Source organism: Watersipora subatra, chromosome 1, assembly GCF_963576615.1.
Source record: "Watersipora subatra chromosome 1, tzWatSuba1.1, whole genome shotgun sequence".
Classification (NCBI taxonomy): domain Eukaryota; kingdom Metazoa; phylum Bryozoa; class Gymnolaemata; order Cheilostomatida; family Watersiporidae; genus Watersipora; species Watersipora subatra.
Window position 1 is genome coordinate 57,615,472 of NC_088708.1, and position 6,293 is coordinate 57,621,764.

The 6,293-nt window shown below is 35.7% G+C and overlaps 1 non-coding gene across 1 annotated transcript; it reads right to left on the minus strand.

Moving 5' to 3' along the window:
* Nucleotides 1-234: 234 nt before the first annotated feature.
* Trnaa-cgc (transfer RNA alanine (anticodon CGC)) lies at nucleotides 235-306 on the minus strand. Its single transcript has one exon. It is a non-coding gene; the product is annotated as a tRNA-Ala (tRNA).
* Between the last annotated feature and the right edge of the window lie 5,987 nt (nucleotides 307-6,293).

Below are 6,293 nucleotides of genomic sequence, written 5' to 3' on the forward strand. Positions count from 1 at the left end.
TTTCATGATAGCTGCGATTAACTGTTTGTTTTTGAGTTTTTAAGAGCTTGTAACCACATTTCCACATATTTTGCACTTACAACACAGCAGAGCAAGGCATGGTGAGTCTTTTGGTACCAAAAAACTGTAAGGTGAATATTGTTGCAAGTAAATTTTTAAGTACATAACATAATTTTGTGTAAAACTGTAAACTTATTTTCAATGTCATCGAGTTAACTCAAAAGTAAAACACAATGGAGATGCCGGGGATTGAACCCGGGGCCTCACACATGCGAAGCGTGCGCTCTACCACTGAGCTACATCCCCAATTTATTATCATTTGCATTGAGGTAAGTTTTGTACGACACGGAACAAAGCTGAAAAGAGTATTTTCACATTTATTTTCAAAAGATAATGTAAATGCTAGAAATAACACTCTGTGCGCTGGGGAGCCTTCTTTTCACTTTTAAACTATGCGCTCTATTATCAAACTATACCATTTGTTCTTGGCACTTTTGCAGGTCTATTTAATTGCTTTCCATGCTGCTATCTCTAATAAAGTTTTAGTTTGTTCTCACAGGTTTTGCTCGGTTATGTCCTTGCATTTGCAGCATTGGCTCTGAGTGGTAAAAAAGCTGTTTACACTTACATCGATGAACCAGGCAATGAGGAATGTTATTCTTTACCCGTTGTGCATGATACGGATATCACATGCATGGTACGGCTACCACCAACACTCATTGCCACTTGCTCAACTGGTGGAGACATTGTCATTCGTTCTTTGATAACCGGTACGGCACTTCTTTTTAGTATATGATAGTAAGCATTCAGGTTTACTTTAAGAACAGTTAAAAATTGTTGAAGTATGAAATCACAAAATTTTTGTTGTTTCAATAAGTGAAGCAAATTTCTCATACCTCTGTTTGAATCATGATTTATATACAATCTTCATTGATTATTGATCATTGATTATTGATCATTGATTATTGATCATTGATTATTGATCATTGATTATTGATCATTGATTGGTTTTGACACCGTAGTTTACGAGTCTCTCCCTGTGTTTAGTTTAGATAGCTGGTATGAAGTGTCCTGCGGTGACTCTTACTAGGTTACTTTTCACCTGTAGTATAATAATAAGCCTTCATTTACCACATTTGTCATGCCTTGTTCACACCTCAGCGTGTCATATGAAATATTTACACCAAAATAGTCCCCATGTTGGTATATGTACATTTGTTTATTATCATTCCAGTGATAATGGTTCAGTGTTCTGTTTAACTTTCAGTCAATTTATTTCACTCCTCATATTAAAAATCTGTTTCAAATAGACAACCAATTAGGTGCAACCTTTATAAAGTGGAGTTTACAGTTTTACAGTTTCCTAAGATATCATTGCGCGTGGGTACACCTTTGAAAAGAAGTATGATGCCCGCTTTGCTGCTGCAAGCAGAGGCTATGCATATTCTAAGAACACTGTTGGACTGACAGTGTCTCTGTTGGACAGGTTTGTGCTCAGTGGCAAGGAGAGCTTCGATGTCTGGAGATATTACCATTTGTAGGAAGCAATTTAGGGATGGATGTCCTTCCTGTCACTACTAGTAGCCTTTCTGCCAAGTGAACTCCGACCTGCTGTTTATAGACTACTAGGCCACGCCTTCCGTAGAGTTCTTAACATTAATTCTGTATGATGTAATACGGTGCTACTAAACACTGCAATTTCATCATTTACACTAATTTTTTGTTTTAGCCTATTCCGAGATTTTTTATTGGTCTCTTTGATCATTCACTATAAAAACCCATCTCAAACATCATTTTCCTGGAATAATAGCAGTTTTTTTTTGTTTTGCAAAAAGACATTTGTACTAAGATCTTTAAAAATGCAAAAAGTATCTTTAAAAGTTTTTTATGAACCTTACAAAAACATGGTTTACCGGCTTCTTCTATCTTACCTGGTAGCAAGAGAGCTGCCTTCTTTTTATAGGTAAGCCAATGCTCATGTTCAATGCAGCCATATCTACGAGCTCCATCTTAGAAAAAAGGGTGGACAACTACAAGACCAAACTGGAGGATGGGAGACTTCAAGCCAAGTCAACTCTTGCTAGTAAGGATGACAAAATGATGACTGCTAAATACAGGCGATATTCATCTGTGCAGGTAAATAATAGTCCCTGAGAGGAAATATGTAAATATTATTACGAAATGTTATTATTATTGTCAACACATTCTTGACAGTTTGCGCGTAAAACACGCCAAACTTAAATATCTGAAAAGTGTAAATGTAGCCCGAGAGAATAGAAAAGTATAACATAACCCTCTTAAAATGTAGATAATTATAAAAATTTGAAAAAAAATTGCGATAGATCTTTTATTGTTAGGATTTTGTTTTACATACAAACATCTTGAAATTGTTCCAACCTCCAGCAATTTTGCTCAAAAGCCGTAGTGATCAATTTGCTAAAAGTTTCGGAATTCATCCTTGAGATCTCTATCGATTGTGTGTGCACATGCGTGTCTGTGCATGTGTGCGTGTGTGCATGTACGCGTGTGCGCGCGTGTGTGCATGCGTTTGTGCGCGCGTGAGTGTGTGTGAAAGCTGTGCTATTTCAAATCTTTTGATCGAATTCGATTTTGTCCAAGCTTCACACCCATATGTTTCATACCTTCAGTCTGCTAGCCAAAAATGTTCAAAAAATGTTTAGTTTCAAAGCTCCATCTGGTTCCCGAGAACATGTCTAAACACTCATCTGTTTAGAAACTCAAAAATATGCCTTCGCATGCATCAAAGACAATTGCCCTCAATAAGTGCAATCATGGATTGTTGTGGTGTAAACATTGTAGCGATTTGCATTGAAAATCTACTTATTACATAAGGCTTATTACATAAGGCTTATTACATAAGGCTTATTACATAAGGCTTAATGCTAGCTTTCTTATGAATACCGCTACATTTCTATCGTTTCTGCTGAATTTATTGTTCATAATGTTATAAATTTTGCAAACTTTATTTTTCAGAAACCAGTAAACGCTATGGATGAACTAAGCTGCAAGGCAGGTGATGAGTCAAGTACATACTTATATGACACCCCTAGGTACAAGCACATGGCTCTAGCGGCATCACTCGGCTACAAGGAGTCAGCGATTCAAGAGCAGTCATCTATTGAGGAAATGTTCTCTGATGAAAATAAAGTTAAGCAATTAGCTCAGCCCAGCTCTGGAACACTTACCACAACAAAGGAGTCGGTAAGGATTTCAACTCATTCAACTATTGAGGAGATGAACTTGTAGAAAGGTTGAGTAGAATTTATCAGATAGTATCAGTATTTTCCTATTTTTTGCGATTGTTTTTGATGTTTGAGGAGATCTGACTGACAGGATGCTTCAAGATTAAATTCAACAAAACTTGATCGGAGTTAAAGAATTTAATATGGAGTTGCTTTCTTCTGTCTGCTTTGTCTTCAAACTGAGATCTATGATTTTGTTAACAATGATTGACGTACAAGCTGATTCAGAGGTGTTTTTTTTCTTTTAATGAAACATGTTTGAATATTAGGCTAAACAAAATTACAGAGTTTTTTAAGTTTAATAATCCTAAACATGTTAAATGGGTCAATACTTTGTGTTTGTATGACTATTACACATTTAACTGAAACAATAACTCAGCAACTTATACTGACTATATACAATAAGAGAGTTCAGGTAAAGGGAGGCAACTCCAACTAGCCTCATCATGGTTTATCCTGCTTACTATCTAAAGTAAAATTATATTGTTGCTAATTATAACATATTATAATATATTATAGTTATTATATATATTATAATATACATTTGGGTTTTTGAAAGTTTTCTGTGCACTCTCATTGTGACATTCTGTTGTTTAACAATACCACTTACAGTCAAATATTAAATAAAAATATTGTTTGAATATAAATTTATTTTGCCTGTTTCATTTACTGTTGCTCCAAGCAATGAGTTTCATTTTACTTTTATTGAAAGATCAACAAAATAACCTCTATTGTAGATGTCCACCAATTGGACTGCAGATTTACCAGACGTGCCCATGAGTAATTCTATTGATTGTGTCGTGGCCCTACTCAACCGTGTTAACACTCGCTACACAGCGACCTTGGTGACTGGAGGAGCTGATGGCTGGGTTCGCGCCTGGTCAACTACATTTAAAGGAGGTTAATTGTCAATGCTGATTTTCACACATTGCATAGACTTTGAAAAGATAAATTTGTAGTAGCTGATCTGATCTATGCTAAGTTTATGGCGTTGCGCATCAATTCTGTGTGTATCAATATGCGTGTACACAACAATTTTTGGTGGTAAGTAGTAGGTACACTCACCCTATATAGTATACTGTAGAATGCAGATATAACCATTGCATACACATGGCTCACGATCACTTGATTGCTGATTATAGATAACGAACTGAACAAAAACAAACTATAGCTATAACAAAACTGTTTGAGTTTGGAAATTTTATATATTTTTATTATTCTTTAAAAGATAATATTTAAAAACTTTTTTAAACATTCAAAAATGCTTACAGTTTTATGTACTTACTAAGAAATTTTTAAAAGGCTCCATATAAATCAGAACCCAAAAAGTTGTATAGTTTTAACATTCTAAATTTTGTATTTTGATAGTTCAGCTAAAATTACAATCTGGGGTCTAAAGTGCTTGACCTTGACCTACAAACGACAGGTTTGCAGGAAGAGGTTGAGGTTCATTTCTTTACAAAGTAGTGTCAGGAATGACATTCAACTTTAAATTGCTTCTGCCACTGGGTATGTCTCTAGTCACCAAAGGTTCATTGCCACTGAACTGAGATCACAAGATCACAGAGCAAATGTATGTGCAACAATGCTCTTAAAACACGCGCAGCCTATGCTTGCGGTAATCTAAGCAAACATTATAACCAATCTTCGAGGGTTTGCTTACACAGGCGATCTAAAGCGTGTCTCTAGCATTTGTTCAACTTTAATGTCGGAAGAATTTTTTCAGAATGTTTATCCGTGATTGTTATGGTTGTACTCTGATAGCTATGACAACTTAGAGGTAAATAGAGTGTAATGATGACATCATAAATCAGAAAATTTATTAATGCACTGATTTTCAATGTTTCAATATTTTTTTACGGGAAATGCATTTGCTACTCGACAATTGGAAAAAAATTAGTGATTGGCGTTTAATGTGCACCTGTTGACAGATGTCTAAAGTGTTCTTCTGTTGTAGAGCTGTTGGGTCAGTTCAACGCTTCTCACCATAAGCTGGAGAGCATCATGTCTATCGCTGTCGATCAGAAGAATGAGTACTTGATTACCGGTTGGTTTGCACTCTTAGAATTTCAGCCTTTGGATCTTCAACTTCATGATACCCAATAATGTATGATTCAAAATTTTGACATTATATAGTTGAGATGTGTTTGAGACTCGAGTACAATAAAAGACCAAAAAGGACCAAAGGACTCGTCAGTCTCAAAGAATGGCGTTTGTTTTTTTGGGAACGATTTGTGAGAGGTTAGAATTGGATGGTCAGAGACTGATCGCTATGTTGAAGAAAATTTTGTGTTGATTGTTAGTTTAATCATACAACTAGGTAGCCTCACACTTTTAGCCAAAATATTCGTTGAGAAATACAATAAATAAAAAAATATGGCATATACATATGATTATCCTGTTATGCATGTACAGAATGACACACACACTCAAGTACATATCATGACAGGAGGGTTGTACAAAATAGACATAAAAAAGAATAATAACAGGTTGTTGGGCCAACTAACTCAGAAGACATTGCTTTAAACAGCACCTGCTACCAAAAAGATTTATTGATAGAATATCATTGAAAACCAATAAATCTTTAATTGCTTTGCCATATCTTCTGTAGATGGCATGTTGGTGTGTAGTACATACTGTAGATGGCATGTTGATGTGTAGTACATACTGTAGATGGCATGTTGGTGTGTAGTACATACTGTAGATGGCATGTTGGTGTGTAGTACATACTGTAGATAGCATGTTGGTGTGTAGTACATACTGTAGATGGCATGTTGATGTGTAGTACATACTGTAGATGGCATGTTGGTGTGTAGTACATACTGTAGATGGCATGTTGGTGTGTAGTACATACTGTAGATGGCATGTTGGTGTGTAGTACATACTGTAGATAGCATGTTGGTGTGTAGTACATACTGTAGATGGCATGTTGGTGTGTAGTACATACTGTAGATAGCATGTTGGTGTGTAGTACATACTGTAGATAGCATGTTGGTGTGTAGTACATACTGTAGATGGCATGTTGGTGTG